The sequence below is a fragment of the Crinia signifera genome, chromosome 2 (assembly GCF_055691185.1).
Source record: "Crinia signifera chromosome 2, ASM5569118v1, whole genome shotgun sequence".
In the NCBI taxonomy this organism is placed as follows: Eukaryota; Metazoa; Chordata; class Amphibia; order Anura; family Myobatrachidae; genus Crinia; species Crinia signifera.
Window position 1 is genome coordinate 82,405,896 of NC_139218.1, and position 19,017 is coordinate 82,424,912.

General features: G+C 47.1%; 1 protein-coding gene across 1 annotated transcript in view; it reads left to right on the forward strand.

Annotated features, from left to right (window-relative positions):
* Positions 1–303: 303 nt before the first annotated feature.
* MAP3K15 (mitogen-activated protein kinase kinase kinase 15) overlaps positions 304–19,017 on the forward strand; it is a 249,258-nt gene continuing 230,544 nt past the window's right edge. Inside the window, exons 1-2 of the mRNA XM_083172491.1 lie at positions 304–597; positions 8,169–8,269. The gene's annotated coding sequence lies outside the window, so the exon portion shown is untranslated. The remainder of the gene's footprint in view (positions 598–8,168; positions 8,270–19,017) is intronic.

Consider the following 19,017-nt stretch of genomic DNA (forward strand, 5'->3'; position numbering starts at 1 on the left):
ATGCACCGCATCCTCCATAAAATACAAACAATATTTCACGCAATAAAAATGTTCACAGGTTAAGGGGGCGGAGCCCCTTACGATGGTGTGAAGAGCGCCCTTAGGGCGTGATAAATCACCTAGTTTTCAGTAAATGCCATTAGACAATTTGCCCATTCTGACTTGCCAAACAAAGGTATAAAACTACAGGCTCACTTGCTCAAATAGCACCTGTTACTGTATCTCACAGGCTACTACATAAGAAACAGAAATGCTTTAAAAATAAATGCCTTAGAAATACAGGGCAGCCTGCACAGGCAGCAGGCAGGTGGTCACATGGTCACATGACTACCCAGAGTTCCTTGCAGCAAAGTGGCAGTTGGTTGTTTACAGACCGGAGCTGAGGAGCCAGTGTGCAGCCTTGCGAAGGAAAGAGAGAGGACCCCAGCCCCAAAAAAGCGATCACAGGAGCCAGGAGGAATGCAGAGGAGAGGGGTGGAGTGGAGAGGAGAGGTGCGGAGAGAAGAGCAACATCAAAAAGAGTTGTGAAGAGGAGACATCTGGATGTGGCCATGGTCCAACAGCAGGTCCAATCCACTGGAGCATTGGATATTACAGGTAATGGGGTGGACATGGTTTTAACAGCAAATTAACATGATTTCTTCCTGATACTAACTATAGATCAAACTGCAGCTGATTGTCACATGTTACTTAATGGTTTACTGGGTCTTGTTTAATTTACATAGAGGGGTGGATGTACTAAGCCTAGGAGGGTGACACAGTACCAGATAGCCAACTGCTATTTTATAAATGCAGCCTCTAACATGTCAGGAGCTGATTGGCTGATACTTTATTTCCATCCACTTTATTTCTCTCCAAGGCTTAATAACCTGTAAACTTGAAGTGATTCCCATTAAAGCCATATTAACTTACATGTACTTACTATATTACTTATATTTCAGCACAATAATAACAAATACACTGCATTGCGGTGCTTTCTCAGTGTGGATGTGGTATACGCTCGCCACTCTGCGGGCACGGTGGCTCGCTACACTCGTAACCTATTCTGTTCTCCCTCTTTTGGGGTCGTGGACCCCCACGAGGGAGAATAGCCGGTGGCCATCAGGAACCCGCCTGTTGGGGTTTTAACAGTCGGGATCCCAACGTCGGGTAAATGACTGTCAGGATCCCGACCGGCACCCCTGAGTGTTGTGGGTTGTTACAATATTGAGTAGTGTGCAGGATAAGGGAAAGCCTGTCACTGTCTGTGATTGGCCTTTTTTTAATTAAATGCAGATAATGGTCTCTGTTGCATTGGCAAGGAAATTACAGTTGTGCAACGTAGCTCCGCCCCCTCCCCCTAACTGTTATACCTGTAATCACTCCTTATGCTGTTAGTGATTGTTCCCCTGTAGTCACCTGTTATTTGGGGATGCAGTTACAATCCCGGCGGTCGGGATCCCGGCGTTCAGAATCCCGACGCCGGAATCCCGACCGCCGAAATGCCGACACATTCTCCCTTGGTGGGTGTCCACGACACCCCTGGAGGGAGAATAAATTAGTGTGCCGAGCGTAGCGAGGCACCGTGCCCGCCGCGTGGCGAGCGCAGCGAGCCTGCAAGGGGGGGGGGGGCGATCCACGTCACCCCTTGTCGGCATTTCGGCTGTCGGGATTCCGGCGTCGGGATTCTGAACGCCGGGATCCAGACCGCCGGGATTCAATACTGAATCCGTTATTTGCACTGTAGTTGTTTTGGGATTTGTCCCTGATGGAGAGTGAGGCTGGGGCATTTCTCCAGTATAAGAATGTACATCTCACCTGTATGTGGCCAAGTTATACCATAACGTTTGGTATGCAGAGGTGGCTGCTGCCCAGGTCTGCAGTGCCGACCAAGTAGTGTAGGGGGGAATCACACAGCACATATATACGGGATATGGACATTAGGTCTACAACAACTAGGTCGAAAAGCATTGGATCGACACCACAAGGTCTGTGAAGATACGGGGTTCCTCAATCACTCAGACACCGAGCAGATGAAACCAAAATATGGTTTATTTTTATCACAGCACACGAAAGTAGATGAAGACAGGAAAAAGATTCAAATGGTAGCATAAAAACATCCGGGTAGCAAAGTCCTTGTAGCATCACAGTCCAAATTACGAAACTATCACTTATTCCACACAGCAGTGATAGCAGATAAGTCCACACGATACCTAGACAGAGCACAACCTCTTAGTCCAGGACAGTCCATCAATTCTCTCCTCCTGGCTTGTGTGCCAGTCATTATAAAAACTTCTAAATTCCCACGCGTCTCCATACCATCAGTGGGCTTGCACTCAATCTCTATTGGTGGATTCAAGTCAGGTTTATCCCCCCTCCCAGGTACTGCTGCTGCCCCCCCCCCCCCTGCTGGGTCAGGCCCCAGAAAGTCTGGAAGGGGCCAGCGATATGCAGAGCAGTGTCAACACAAGATACAAAACACAGTCTGATTACATTATGTCCTGATTACCCCCTGTGAACATTTCCTGTTGATAGCAGGGGAATTGGATCACCCCCTGTGAAGACTGTCCCTCAGCTACCACCCTCCTGTGATAGCAGGAACAAAAGTATGGTAATTGGACATAACTTTTTGGTGAATTCTTTCCTGGGTATTTCCTGTCAGACCATATTTGGGCAAGAGCGATCTGATCTGGAAATACACACAGATTTGGGGGATAGAAACATCTATAGAGAACAAGAGGGTACCGACGGACTAAAATAGTACATTAATTACTACACCTAATAAAATATAATAATTACAGATTTACAGTGAGTCTGATAACCTCACATTCCTTCCCCTACTATTTTAGTTCCTGTACCAAGTTGTTCTGGAACCAATAACAACCCGTAGTGGGATGCAGAGCAGAGAATCTGAGGTTTGGATCTACCACCTGAGTCCCACAGAGTGACATCATACCAAACCCATCTTGTAAAAGGCGGCTGGTTTGCAGAAGCAGTAAGGGCAATGTCACAATATAAGTTATGCATGTTAACTAACAAGTGAGTTAGCAATCCCCCGTCCTCAAATGTTGGGTACCCCCCCTCTGCAACATCGTAAACTTTCACACCGGGCACACCTATAGGGTGTGCTAATACTTTTGTCTCTGGCACAAGGGGGCAGGGAGCAGTTTCCACCTCCCCCTCTTGCCCAAGGAACATCTGCCCAACGGCAGCCCAATATCGGAGCTCTGGCCCTGGCACTTCCGCCACTCTGTCAAGTCCTTCCTCCCTCAAACCCACACTAGGGGCATGGCAAATTTCAGTACAGCATTTGGTCTCAATGCCCAGGGCTGAGAAGGGACCCTCCATCAGGAACAATTCCGCTGGTGGCTGCAGGGCAGGCTGGTCCAAGGCCAGTCCTACCCCCTCAAAAGCCTGGGTCTCACCTGCCGCTTCCTCTGCGCAGTCCTCAGTCTCCAGGATAACCACCTTCCCCAGCTGAATATGCTGGGTAGCCTGAAGCACGACATCATCTGCGACTGGTATGCTTGTGGCCTGGATGTTGTCATATACTCCTCTAACCACGGTGATCTCCTCCTGGACGCAGTCCTCATAAATCCCCTGGCAGCAGGTTAATAATTCTGCATCTCCCACCTCAGCAAAAGGGAAGCAGTAGTGCAGCTCCTCCCGGGGTGCCTGGCTCACAGGCCCCACTTCCTTCATTTTGGGGATAACTTCCCCTGTATAGAACACTGTGCAGCTTCTCCCCTAGGCTGTGGGAGAAGCTGTTGCAGGCGGTGCCTTTCATCACGCCCCCTGCGACACTGATCTTGCCATGCTGGGGAATCCAGGAGCCCGTGATCAATCGCCTCTTCCTCTGCCACCACGAAGCACTCCTCCAGACACTGCAATTGTTCCCACACACTCAACTGTGCACCGAAATGGAGGATCCATGCCCGATAATCAGCAAATGCATTTGTAGGATCTCCCTGATCGTGAAGGATCTGCTGAAGGATTTCACTGCGAGTGCAGGATTGGACGGGTATACCTCGCAGCTGACATTCTGCTATCAGCTCCTCCATACTCATTTCTTCAAGGGCAGTTAGGGGCCCCCCTGACAACGACCCTTCTCTTGCGGTAACAATTAATTCTGTGGCAGACCCCTCGGTTGTCTGCCCAGATTGCAGTAGCCCCCTTCTAGACCTTTCCTCTGGTTCTATCTGGGGCATCAATTTATTCTGGACTTGTCCTTCAGCCTCAGAATATTGTCCTCTTTGTAGCATCTGGGTAACTGTAGCAATCACTTCCTCTGTAAATTCTACAAACTCTGGCTCCCCCAGCAGATTCCACGAGGTGGCCTCACCTTTACAGTGCAGGAATGCATCCCCCAGGTAACACAACTTGTCCTGTATGCTGGATACTCTCCACCCGCTGATCATCTGCTGAGCTTCTTCCCAGTACTCCCAGATATACTGAATTTTCCTGACAATAAATAACAGATCCGGCTTCCCAGCCTGCCGATACACTGAAGAACCTCCATCCCTGAGCTCCTCTGCTCGAGGGGTCTTGAGGCATCGATTTTCTTTCCTTGGAAACATTTTCCCTTTCCACAGGAATGACACCTGCTCACTTGCAGAACTTCACCTTATTGCATTTTCCGTTTCCTTACATATGGTCTGATCCTCTGTCCTCTGTGCTTTCTGTGCTCGATGGTTGGTGTCTGAATGATCCCACTGTCGCTGCCGCCAAATGTGAAGATACGGGGTTCCTCAATCACTCAGACACCGAGCAGATGAAACCAAAATATGGTTTATTTTTATCACAGCACACGAAAGTAGATGAAGACAGGAAAAAGATTCAAATGGTAGCATAAAAACATCCGGTTAGCAAAGTCCTTGTAGCATCACAGTCCAAATAACGAAACTATCACTTATTCCACACAGCAGTGATAGCAGATAAGTCCACACGATACCTAGACAGAGCACAACCTCTTAGTCCAGGACAGTCCATCAATTCTCTCCTCCTGGCTTGTGTGCCAGTCATTTTAAAAACTTCTAAATTCCCACGCGTCTCCATACCATCAGTGGGCTTGCACTCAATCTCTATTGGTGGATTCAAGTCAGGTTTATCCCCCCTCCCAGGTACTGCTGCTGCCCCCCCCCCCCCCCCCCTGCTGGGTCAGGCCCCAGAAAGTCTGGAAGGGGCCAGCGATATGCAGAGCAGTGTCAACACAAGATACAAAACACAGTCTGATTACATTATGTCCTGATTACCCCCTGTGAACATTTCCTGTTGATAACAGGGGAATTGGATCACCCCCTGTGAAGACTGTCCCTCAGCTACCACCCTCCTGTGATAGCAGGAACAAAAGTATGGTAATTGGACATAACCTTTTGGTGAATTCTTTCCTGGGTATTTCCTGTCAGACCATATTTGGGCAAGAGCGATCTGATCTGGAAATACACAGATTTGGGGGATAGAAACATCTATGGAGAACAAGAGGGTACCGACGGACTAAAATAGTACATTAATTACTACACCTAATAAAATATAATAATTACAGATTTACAGTGAGTCTGATAACCTCACAAGGTCGACATGGGTTAAGGTCGACATGGGTCAATATCGACACAGGTCTAGGTCGACATGGGTCTAGGTCGACATGACATTAGGTCGACACAATCATTAGGTCAACATGGGCTAGGTCGACAGTCAAAAGGTCGACATGGGGTTTTTCACTGTTTTTTGAGCCGACATGTGCCAACAGGCGGTATTTCATGCCCTACCATGCACTAGGGCATGGTGGGGGAATAGTAGTGTGCCGAGCGTAGCGAGGCACCGTGCTCAAGGCATTGGCGAGCGAAGCGAGCCATGCGAGGGGATATGGTGCACTTCAAACTGTGCCCATGTCGACTGTGTCGACATTCGGGTAAAAAAATAGTGAAAAACCTATATCGATCTTTTGACTGTCGACCTAGCCCATGTCGACCTAACGCTTGCTTCGAGCGGGCTTAGCTAGTGTAGATACAATTGTTTAAGATGATGATAATAATAACTGAAACTATACCATTACACTTTAACATAATGAACATGGCCTGATTAAAGGTTCCATGTGCCCTAGGCTAATACACCTTTAGCTCACCTTGTAATGCTGCTAAACACACGTGTATGGGCGCTCAAGAACTCGCCATTCAAACTGTCCATGTGTGTGTAAGAAAGGTTATACAACTGGCATGTAGGATCAAATGTTTTTGACATGTAAAGGAGACTTCAGTTTTAGGCTGACTAGCTGGCACTGTAGCACAATGTGCATAAAGCAATGGTTCCATCAGTAAGTTATATTGGCATTGCCATCTGGCAGTCACCTTAAGAACTGTACACCCCACAGTACGTTGGGTAGTGTAATAGCTAACAAGCATTAAATATAAATAATTTTATTAAGTATCCCTATTGGCGAGATAATAGATAAATATGATAAAATATATATATACAGTATATATATATATATGTATATATATATATATATATATATATATAAACGATACATAATACCGGCACTTCTAAAATACAGATGGAGCGGGCCTTATGCTTGCTGGCGAATCGTCAGCAGCATGCTGCTGGCGATCCGCCAGCAACACGGCGCTCCATCTGACTGAGACGCGCGTGCGTCCCCCACGCACGCGCGTCTCAGTATCCGGGCGGCGAGGCGGACGCAATACTGTCCGCCTCCCGCTCGAGAGGGGGACCCGAGGAGGCTGTGGGGGGGTGCGGTCGCCCGGTGTGGGCACCGGGCGACCGAGGGCAGCACCGTCGGAAGGGGACGTGCGCGCACGAGGTCCCCTTCCGACACACAGATGGCGCGGGAGCAGGGGATGGCGACGCCATCGCCATCCCCTGCAAAGATGAATCCCGCTCCATCTGTAGTGTATACTTCACTTGTTGCCTGCCGAAAGAAAGACACAGAGCCCCTGCTGCTGGCGTCTCTAATATTGTGCAAAGCGGTGGCACTCAAGTATAAATAAAGACACGGAAACCAGTCCAATGGTTTGTCAACGTTTCAATGGGGCATCCCCATTTTCAGCACCAAGCACCAGCTCCTGCACATCTTAGCAACACCGGCATTGTCTCCTCCGGCGTGAGTCGAGCGCACCGGCACTGTCTGACGTCACTCCGGGGATCACGGCTGGTCTCGCGAGACCTGAGACCCGTAAGTCGCGTCCATGCCATGCCATGCGATTTTTTATCGCATCCTATCTTATTAATGTATTCATATATATATATATATATATATATATATAATGTATAAGTGGCATTACAACATGTGGCATTTAGTCTAAGGTGCATTACAATGTGTGGCATATAGTGTAAGGGGCTTTACTGTGAGTGGTGTATAATGTGGGGCTTTATGGTGTGTGGGGTATAGTGTAAGGGGCTTTGTGGTTTGTGGCGTATAGTGTAAGAGGCGTTACGTGTGTGGCGTATAGTGTATGGGGCATTACAGTGTGTGGAGTATAGTGTAAGGGGCATTATGTGTGTGGTGTATAGTGTAAGGGGCACCGTGTGTGGTGTATAGTGTAAGGGGCATTATGGAAGGGGGGCACCAGAACGTTTTTTGGCTGGGGGCAGTAAAATTTATAGTTACGCCACTGCCTTTAAGTATAATAGTATGTCAACTCCTAGCGGCTGTCAGTGGCAGGTGCCTTAAGGAGCAATTCACTGCTGGTTCTGACATTTCTGCTAGTAACTCCCTGAGGTTGTGAGCAAAAATCTGCTACAGTATATGTCCTAGTTTTGATCACCCTAAACCAGGGCTGGGCAACACCGGCCCTCCAGATGTTAATGAACTACACATCCCAGCATGCCTTGTATCAGTTTCAGCATGGATACGTAGCAAAACTAATGCAAAGCATCCTGGGATGTGTAGTTCTTTAACATCTGGAGGGCCGGTGTTGCCCAGCCCTGCCCTAAACAGTAGTTTCGATACCCTAACCAGGACTTGCTTTATGAGGCTAAACACTCTCTAATTGGGCAAGATAAGCATAATGATTAATGGGTGCCCCAAAACAACTGAATTGCAACATTGTGCTCCCATTAATTATCACCGCTTAGGAAATAATTAAATTGCCCCCTTAGTATTTTAAGAATATATTTTGAGCTGTCCCTTTTTATAAAAACCAAATGTATAATCTATTCCTGTGTATTCCCATTAGGAGGAAGCGGAGCCGCTTTAGCGGGCCCCGAGCAAAGAACCCCAATTTCCATGAAGAGGTTCATTTACCACCAAGAGCTTGGCCGGGGCACCTTCGGAAGAGTAAGATTTGTGTTTTATGTCTGGTTTGTCATGATGTAAGCATTAGGCCTAACTGCATATACACACCTATATTTAATAACACATCTGCCACAGTGACCATTTGTGTCTGTGTGTGTAAAGAGGCCTACTTTTATTGAATAGTGTTAGGCTGTGTACACACGGGGCAATATGAGCGCTGGCAATATGATCGCTGGCAATATATTGCTAGCAATATATTGCTCAGCAATCATATTGCTCAGTGTCCCATTTTCATCAGCGACCAGAGATGGTCTTAATGAAAATGTCACACTGCCGGGAGAAGAGGCAGTGGAAGTCGCTGGTCGGAGGAGCAGTATTTTGGGGTATAAAATGGATTTGAAATGGGATTTGAAATGGGATGACAGTGTATGGGTATCAAGGCCCTACCTAATGTTGTAAATGTGTTCTGATAAGCGGACTTTAAGCTGACGGCATGTCCTGCCAACATAAAAAAGGCCACAAGAGCACTCTAAAAGGTATACCACATTCTTAGTGTTGCAAGGTATAAAATCTTTGATGGTATATACCTTATTTGTTACAGTAAAAGATGTTAATTTTCTGTTCTTTGATTTTATCGATTTACAAGCCAGACAAGAGCCACACCAATGGAAACCATTAGTGCGGTCACTATGTCTGGTACTTGTATCTAGAGCACTTCTAACCAGATGGTCTTTTAAGGACTTGGCCTTCCGGTAGATGAACACAGGTTTATCTGGTATTATTTCACCTAAAACTGGGTCCTGTTTCAGGATACTTCAATTTTTATAAAAAAAATTCTCAATCTGTCTGTGGCAATAATTGAATTGGGATATAAATGCCCACTTGAACTTCTCAGGAATTTTTAGATGGCTTTTCTTCCAATAGGGTGCTCCCATCTACCCGGTTAAGCTTCACTTTTGCCTCTTCAAGTAGAGTATCAGAGTTAAGCTGCCCATACACGCCCCGATACGGGCGTGCGTTGTGGGCTTAAATAGCACGGATCATATCACATTGCATTGCATGTGCATGCAATGCAATGCAATGTGATGAGAACTAAGTACAAAAAGTATGTGCAAGCACATACTTTTTGTACTGTGCGATGAGGTGCCGCAGGAGCGCGCACCTCAAAGCACAGAACGCACAGCCCGGCATCGCAGCGTGTATGGGCTGCTAAACCCCTTTCAGAGCATCTGTCAGGTAACTCATTGAATTGTTCCTCACAAACTGCTTGATCGGTACAGTTTCTCTTGATCCTAGAGAACTGACCAAAAGGGATATTATCAAGCCAGTTGTTGTGGTGTAAACTTGTGGTATTAATACAGCTATTAGAATCTGTTGCCTTTCTATATGTTTTCAATATAGATTTCTAAATCCAGAAAAAAATTTGATATCTTCCTCTTTGCAAAAGTTAATTTTATAAAGAATGAGTTTAAATTCAATGAATTGCAGAAAATATCCAATGATGATTCACTGCCCCGCCATATAAACAAGACATTGTCTATAAAGCGATGCCAGAGCACCAGGTTTGCCACCAGCCCGCCGTCATGCCAGAAGGTACCCTCCCAATAGGCCATGAACAAATTGGCATAGCTGGGGGCAAAACTGGTGCTCATAGCTGTCCATATACATTGAATATAGAAGGAACCATTGTAAAAAAAGTATTTATTGGAAAAAATAAATGAAAGTTTATTTTGGAAAGTATTTCATTTATTTTATCCGATATTTATCCCAATGGGGCTCAACATCTTTCACACTCACTAGATATATCCATTTCATTAAATTTAATTTTGGGAGAGGGGAGTGTATAGATACAGTTAGGCTGCAGGGGAGTGTATAGATACAGTTAGGCTGCAGGGAAGGGGAGTGTTTAGATAGAGTTATGCTGTGGGGAAGTGTATAGATAGTTAGGTATAGATAGAGTTAGGCTATGGGGGAGGGGGTGTAAAGATAGCGTTAGGCTGTAGTAGAGAGGAGTGTATAGATAGAGTTAGGCTGCGGGGGAGTGTATAGATAGTAAGGTATAGATAGAGTTGGGCTGTGGGGGAGGGGAGTGTTTAGATAGAGTTAGGCTGCGGGGGAGTGTATAGATAGTTAGGTATAGATAGAGTTAGGCTGTGGAGGAGGGGAGTGTATAGATAGAGATAGGCTGCGGTGGAGCGGAGTATAAAGATAGAGTTCGGCTGTTAAGGAGTGTATAGATAGTTAGGTATAGAGAGAGTTAGGCTGCGGGGGTGGGTGGTGTATAGATAAAGTTAGGTTGTGGGGGGAGGGGCCGGGGGTTTATAGTTAGGCTGGGGGTGCATATTGTCAGGCTTGTTAGGCTTAAGTGTATGTTTAGTAGCCACTAGCCTAGTCCCCTGTGCTTGAAAGGAGGCTGTCAGGCTCCTTTTGTGGTGACACTCCAGACGATTCACTGCAGTGCAGCTCCGCTTTGTTCCTGCGGTTTCAGATTCCCTGCAGGCTGCAGCCTTCTTCCACTTCCTCTGCATCATGCCTCTTTTTCACACTTCAGCAGCCCCGGTCAGCATAACTCTTGACACTCCTTACAGTTAGGCTTCGGGGGAGGGGAAAGTATAGATAGAGTTAGGCAGTGGGGGAGTGTATACATAGTTAGGTATAGATAGAGTTAGGCTGCTGGGTAGGGTGGGGTTTAGCTAGTTAGGCTGCAGGGGAGGGGAGTGTATAGATAGAGTTGGGCTAAGGGAGAGGGGAGTGTATAGATACAGTAAGGCTGCGGTGGAGAGGAGTGTATAGATACAGTTAGGCTGCAAGGGAGGGGAGTGTATAGATAGAGTTAGGCTGCAGGAGAGAGGAGTATATAGATTGCTAGGGTTCGAGGGAGGGGTGTGTATAGATAGCGTTAGGGTGCAGGTGAGGGCAGTGTATAAATAGAGTTAGGGGGAGTGTATAGATAGTTAGGTATAGATAGAGTTGAGCTGCGGGGGAGGGGGGTGTATAGATAGGTAGGCTGTGGGGAGGGGTCTGAATGGATAGCATTAGGCTGCGGGGGAGTGGAGTGTATAAATAGAGTTAGGATGCGGGGGAGGGGAGTGTATAGATAGAATTAGGCTGTGGGGGAGTGTATAGATAGTTAGGTATAGATAGAGTTAGGCTGTGGGGGAGTGTATAGATAGTTAGGTATAGATAGGGTAGGCTGTGGGATGGGAGTGAGTATAGATAGAGTTAGACTGCGGGAGAGGGGAGTGTATAGATATAGTTAGGCTGCAGGGAAGGGGAGTGTATAGATCGAGTTAGGCTGCAGGAGAGGGGAGTGTATAGATGCAGTTAGGCTGCAGGAGAGGGGTGTGTATAGATAGAGTTAGGCTGCAGGGGAGGGGAGTGTATAGATGCAGTTAGGCTGCAGGATAGGGGAGTATATAGATAGAGTTAGGGTGCAAGGGAGGGGAGTGTATAGACAGCATTAGGGTGCAGGTGAGGGCAGTGTATAAATAGAGTTAGGCTGTGGGGGAGTGTATAGATAGTTAGGTATAGATAGAGTTGAGCTGCGGGGGAGGGGGTGTATACATAGTTAGGCTGCGGGGGAGGGGGTCAATGGATAGCGTTAGGCTGCGGATGAGTGTATAAATAGAGTTAGGCTGTGGGGGAGGGGAATTAATAGATAGAACTAGGCTGTGGGGGAGTGTATAGATAGTTAGGTATAGATAGAGTTAGGCTGTAGGGGAGTGTATAGATAGTTAGGTATAGATAGAGTTAGGCTGTGGGGTGGGGGAAAGTATAGGTAGAGTTAGGCTGCGGGAGAAGGGAGTGTATAGATACAGTTAGGCTGCAGGGGATGAAAGTGTATAGGTAGAGCTAGGCTGCAGGAGAGGAGAGTGTATAGATACAGTTAGGCTACAGGGGAGGGGTGTATAGATATTTAGGCGGCGGGGGAGGGGTGATGTATAGATAGCGTTAGGCTGAGGGGTAGGGAAGTGTATAGATAGATTTAGGCTTTGGGGGAGTGTATAGTCAGGTATAGGTGGTGTATAGATAGAGTTAGGGTGCAGGGGAGGGGAGTGTATAGATAGAGCTAGGCTGTGAGGGTGGGGCGTGTATAGATAGTTAGGCTCTGTGGGAGGGGGGTGTATATATAGCGTTAGGCTGCAGGTGAGGGCAGTGTATAAATAGAGTTAGGCTATTGGGAGTGTATATATAGTTAGGTATAGATAGAGTTGAGCTGCGGTTGAGGGGGTATAGATAGTTAGGCTGCAGATAGATGTATAGATAGAATTAAGCTGTGGGGGAGTTTATAGATAGTTAGGTATAGATAGAGTTAGGCTGTAGGGCAGTGTATAGATAGTTAGGTATAGATAGAGTTAGGCTGTGGGATGGGGGATGTATAGGTAGAGTTAGGCTGTGGGAGAGGGTAGTGTATAGATACAGTTAGGCTATAGGGGAGTGGAGTTTTTAGATACATTTAGGCTGTGGGGGAGTGTATAGATAATTAGGTATCGATAGAGTTAGGTTGCGGGGTAGGGGGGGTGTATAGATAGAGCTAGGCTGTAGGGGAGTGTATAGATAGAGTTAGGCTGTGGGATGGGGGGTGTATAGATAGAGTTAGACTTCGGGAGAGGTTAGTGTATAGATACAGTTAGGCTGCGGGAGAGGGGAGTTTATAGATAGAGTTAGGGTGCAGGGGAGGGGAGTGTATAGGTAGAGCTAGGCTGCAGGAGAGGAGAGTGTATATATACAGTTAGGCTACAGGGGAGGGGATGTATAGATATTTAGGCTGCGGGGGAGGGGAGATGTATAGATATCGTTCGGCTGAGGGGTAGGGGAGTGTATAGATAGATTTAGGCTTTGGGGGAGTATATAGTCAGGTATAGATAGAATTAGGCTGTGTGGGGTAGTGTATAGATACAGTTAGGCTATGGGGGAGGGGAGTTTTAGATACATTTAGGCTGTGGGGGAGTGTATAGATAATTACGTATAGATAGAGTTAGGTTGCGGGGTAGGGGGGGTGTATAGATAGAGTTAGACTGCGGTAGAGGTGAGTGTATAGATACAGTTAGGCTGCGGGAGAGGGGAGTGTATAGATAGAGTTAGGATGCAGGGGAGGGGAGTGTATAGATAGAGCTAGGCTGTGAGGGAGGGGCGTGTATAGATAGTTAGGCTGTGTGGGAGGGGGGTGTATGGATAGCATTAGGCTGCAGGTGAGGGCAGTGTATAAATAGAGTTAGGCTATGGGGAGTGTATATATACTGTAGTTAGGTATAGATAGAGTTGAGCTGCGGTTGAGGGGGGTGTATAGATAGTTAGGCTGCGAGAGGGGTGTGTATAGATAGAATTAAGCTGTGGGGGAGTTTGTAGATAGTTAGGTATAGATAGAGTTAGGCTGTAGGGCAGTGTATAGATAGTAAGGTATAGATAGAGTTAGGCTGTGGGATGGGGGAATGTATAGGTAGAGTTAGGCTGTGGGAGAGGGTAGTGTATAGATACAGTTAGGCTATAGGGGAGGGGAGTTTTTAGATACATTTAGGCTGTGGGGGAGTGTATAGATAATTAGGTATAGATAGAGTTAGGTTTGCGGGGGGGGGTGTATAGATAGAGTTAGGCTGTAGGGGAGGGGAGTGTATAGATAGAGTTAGGCTGTGGGATCGGGGGTGTATAGATAGAGTTAGACTGCGGGAGAGGTAAGTGTATAGATAGAGTTAGGGTGCAGGGGAGGGGAGTGTATAGATAGAGCTAGGCTGTGAGGGTGGGGCGTGTATAGATAGTTAGGCTCTGTGGGAGGGGGGTGTATAGATAGCGTTAGGCTGCAGGTGAGGGCAGTGTATAAATAGAGTTAGGCTATGGGGAGTGTATCTATAGTTAGGTATAGATAGAATTGAGCTGCGGTTGAGGGGGGTGTATAGATAGTTAGGCTGCGAGAGGGGTGTGTATAGATAGAATTAAGCTGTGGGGGAGTTTGTAGATAGTTAGGTATAGATAGAGTTAGGCTGTAGGGCAGTGTATAGATAGTTAGGTATAGATAGAGTTAGGCTGTGGGATGGGGGGATGTATAGGTAGAGTTAGGCTGCGGGAGAGGGGAGTGTATAGATACAGTTAGGCTGCAGGGGATGAAAGTGTATAGGTAGAGCTAGGCTGCAGGAGAGGAGAGTGTATAGATACAGTTAGGCTACAGGGGAGGGGATGTATAGATATTTAGGCTGCGGGGGAGGGGTGATCTATAGATAGCGTTCGGCTGAGGGGTAGGGGAGTGTATAGATAGAATTAGGCTGTGGGGGGTGGTGTATAGATAGAGTTAGACTGCAGGGGAGGGGAGTTTATAGATATAGTTAGGCTGTGGGAGAGGGTAGTGTATAGATACAGTTAGGTTATAGGGAAGGGGAGTTTTTAGATACATTTAGGCTGTAGGGGAGTGTATAGATAATTAGGTATAGATAGAGTTAGGCTGTAGGGGAGGGGAGTGTATAGATAGAGTTAGGCTGTGGGATGGGGGGTGTATAGATAGAGTTAGACTGCGGGAGAGGTGAGTGTATAGATACAGTTAGGCTGCGGGAGAGGGGAGTGTATAGATAGAGTTAGTCTGCAGGGGAGGGAAGTGTATAGATAGAGCTAGGCTGTGAGGGTGGGGCGTGTATAGATTGTTAGGCTCTGTGGGAGGGGGGTGTATAGATAGCTTTAGGCTGCAGGTGAGGGCAGTATATAAATAGAGTTAGGCTATGGGGAGTGTAAATATAGTTAGGTATAGATAGAGTTAGGCTTTAGGGGAGTGTAAAGATAGTTAGGTATAGATAGAGTTTGGCTGTGGGATGGGGGTGATGTATAGGTAGAGTTAGGCTGCGGGAGAGGGGAGTGTATAGATACAGTTAGGCTATAGGGAAGGGGAGTTTTAGATACATTTAGGCTGTAGGGGAGTGTATAGATAATTAGGTATAGATAGAGTTAGGCTGTAGGGGAGGGGAGTGTATAGATAGAGTTAGGCTGTGGGATGGGGGGTGTATAGATAGAGTTAGACTGCGGGAGAGGTGAGTGTATAGATACAGTTAGGCTGCGGGAGAGGAGAGTGTATAGATAGAGTTAGTCTGCAGGGGAGGGAAGTGTATAGATAGAGCTAGGCTGTGAGGGTGGGGCGTGTATAGATTGTTAGGCTCTGTGGGAGGGGGGTGTATAGATAGCTTTAGGCTGCAGGTGAGGGAAGTGTATAAATAGAGTTAGGCTATGGGGAGTTTAAATATAGTTAGGTATAGATAGAGTTAGGCTGTAGGGGACTGTAAAGATAGTTAGGTATAGATAGAGTTTGGCTGTGGGATGGGGGGATGTATAGGTAGAGTTAGGCTGCGGGAGAGGGGAGTGTATAGATACAGTTAGGCTGCAATGGATGAAAGTGTATAGGTAGAGCGAGGCTGCGGGAGAGGGGAGTGTATAGATACAGTTAGGCTACAGGGGAGGGGGTGTATAGATAGTTAGACTGCGGGGGAGGGGTGGTGTATAGATAGCGTTAGGCTGAGGGGTAGGGGAGTGTATAGATAGATGTAGGCTTTGGGGGAGTGTATACTCAGGTATAGATAGAGTTAGGCTGTGGGGGGTGGTGTATAGATCGAGTTAGACTGCAGGGGAGGGGAGTTTATAGATATAGTTAGGCTGCGGGAGAGGGTAGTGTATAGATACAGTTAGGCTGCTGGAGAAGAGTTTATTGATAGAGTTAGGCTGTGGGGTAGTGTTTAGATAGGTATATAGAGAGATAGGTTGTGGGGGAGTGGGGTGTATAGATAGAGTTAGGTTGTGGGGGGAGGGGGCAGGGGGTGTATAGTTAGGCTGGGGGGTGCACATTGTCAGGCTTGTTAGGCTTAAGTGGATGTTTATTACCTACAGTACTAGCCTAGTCCCCTGTGCTTGAAAGGAGTCTGTTAGGCTGCTTTTGTGGTGACACTCCAGATGATTCACCGCAGTGCAGCTTTGCTTTGATCCTCCGGTTTCAGATTCCCTGCAGGCTGCAGCCTTCTTCCACTTCCTCTGCATCATGCCTCTTCTGCACCCTTCAGCAGCCCCAGTCAGCATGACTCTTGACACTCCCTACATTTAGGCTGCGGGGAATGGGAGTGCAGAGATAGAATGAGGCTGGGGGAGAGGGGAGTGTATAGATACAGTTAGGCTATGGGGAAGGGGAGTTTTAGATACATTTAGGCTGTGGGGGAGTGTATAGATAATTACATATAGATAGGTTGCGGGGTAGGGGGGTGTATAGATAGAGTTAGGCTGCTGGAGAAGAGTTTATTGATAGAGTTAGGCTGTGGGGTAGTGTTTAGGTAGTTAGGTATAGAGAGAGTTAGATTGCGGGGGAGGGGGTGTATAGATAAAGTTAGGCTGTAGGAGAAGGGAGTGTATAGATACAGTTAGGCTGTGGGAGAGGGGAGTGTATAGATAGAGTTAGGGTGCAGGGGAGGGGAGTGTATAGATATAGCTAGGCTGTGAGGGAGGGGCGTGTATAGATAGTTAGGCTGTGTGGGAGGGGGGTGTATAGATAGCGTTAGGCTGCAGGTGAGGGCAGTGTTTAAATAGAGTTAGGCTATGGGGAGTGTATATATAGTTAGGTATAGATAGAGTTAAGCTGCAGTTGAGGGGGGTGTATAGATAGTTAGGCTGCGAGAGGGGTGTGTATAGATAGAATTAAGCTGTGGGGGAGTTTGTAGATAGGTATAGATAGAGTTAGGCTGTAGGGCAGTGTATAGATAGTTAGGTATAGATAGAGTTAGGCTGTAGGGGAGTGTATAGATAGTTAGGTATAGATAGAGTTACGCTGTGGGATGGGAGAATGTATAGGTAGAGTTAGGCTGCGGGAGAGGGGAGTGTATAGATACAGTTAGGCTGCAGGGGATGAAAGTGTATAGGTAGAGCTAGGCTGCAGGAGAGGAGAGTGTATAGATACAGTAAGGCTACAGGGGAGGGGGTGTATAGATAGTTAGGCTGCGGGGGAGGGGTGATGTATAGATAGCGTTAGGCTTAGGGTTAGGGGAGTGTATAGATAGATTTAGGTTTTGGGGGAGTGTATAGTCAGGTATAGATATAATTAGGCTGTGGGGGGTGGTGTATAGATAGAGTTAGACTGCAGGGGAGGGGAGTTTATAGATATAGTTAGGCTGCGGGAGAGGGTAGTGTATAGATACAGTTAGGCTATGGGGGAGGTGAGTTTTTAGATACATTTAGGCTGTGGGGGAGTGTGTAGATAATTAGGTATAGATAGAGTTAGGTTGCGGGTTAGGGGGGTGTATAGATAGAGTTAGGCTGTAGGGGAGGGGAGTGTATAGATAGAGTTAGGCTGCAGAGGAGGGGAGTGTATAGATAGAGTTAGGGTGCAGGGGACGGGAGTGTATAGATAGAGCTAGGCTGTAAGGGAGGGGAGTGTATAGATAGTTAGGCTGCGAGGGAGGGGGTGTATAGTGTTAGGCTGCAGGTTAAGGCAGTGTATAGAGTTAGGCTGTGGGGGAGTGTATAGATAGTTAGGTATAGATAGAGTTGCGTTGCGGACGAGGTGGGTGTATAGATAGTTAGGCTGTGGGATGGGTGTGTATAGATAGATTTAGGCTGGGGGGGAGTTTGTAGATAGTTAGGTATAGATAGAGTTAGGCTGTAGGGCAGTGTATAGATAGTTAGTTATAGATAGAATTAGGCTGTAGGGGAGTGTAAAGATAGTAAGGTATAGATAGAGTTTGGCTGTGGGATGGGTGGGATGTATAGGTAGAGTAAGGCTGCGGGAGAGGGGAGTGTATAGATACAGTTAGGCTGCAAGGGATGAAAGTGTATAGGTAGAGCTAGGCTGCGGGAGAGGGGAGTGTATAGATACAGTTAGGCTACAGGGGAGGGGGTGTATAGATAGTTAGGCTACGGGGGAGGAGTGGTGTATAGATAGATGTAGGCTTTGGGTGAGTGTATAGTCAGGTATAGATAGAGTTAGGCTGTGGGGGGTGGTGTATAGATAGAGTTAGACTGCAGGGGAGGGAAGTTTATAGATATAGTTAGGCTGCGGGAGAGGTGAGTGTATAGATACAGTTAGGCTGCGGGAGAGGGGAGTGTATAGATAGAGTTAGTCTGAGGGGGGGGGGTGTATAGATAGAGCTAGGCTGTGAGGGTGGGGCGTGTATAGATTGTTAGGCTCTGTGGGAGGGGGGTGTATAGATAGCTTTAGGCTGCAGGTGAGGGCAGTGTATAAATAGAGTTAGGCTATGGGGAGTTTAAATATAGTTAGGTATAGATAGAGTTAGGCTGTAGGGGACTGTAAAGATAGTTAGGTATAGATAGAGTTTGGCTGTGGGATGGGGGGATGTATAGGTAGAGTTAGGCTGCGGGAGAGGGGAGTGTATAGATACAGTTAGGCTACAGGGGAGGGGGTGTATAGATAGTTAGACTGCGGGGGAGGGGTGGTGTATAGATAGCGTTAGGCTGAGGGGTAGGGGAGTGTATAGATAGATGTAGGCTTTGGGGGAGTATATACTCAGGTATAGATAGAGTTAGGCTGTGGGGGGTGGTGTATAGATAGAGTTAGACTGCAGGGGAGGGGAGTTTATAGATATAGTTAGGCTGCGGGAGAGGGTAGTGTATAGATACAGTTAGGCTGCTGGAGAAGAGTTTATTGATAGAGTTAGGCTGTGGGGTAGTGTTTAGATAGTTAGGTATAGAGAGAGTTAGGTTGTGGGGGAGGGGGGTGTATAGATAGAGTTAGGTTGTGGGGGGAGGGGGCAGCGGGTGTATAGTTAGGCTGGGGGGTGCATATTGTCAGGCTTGTTAGGCTTAAGTGGGTGTTTATTACC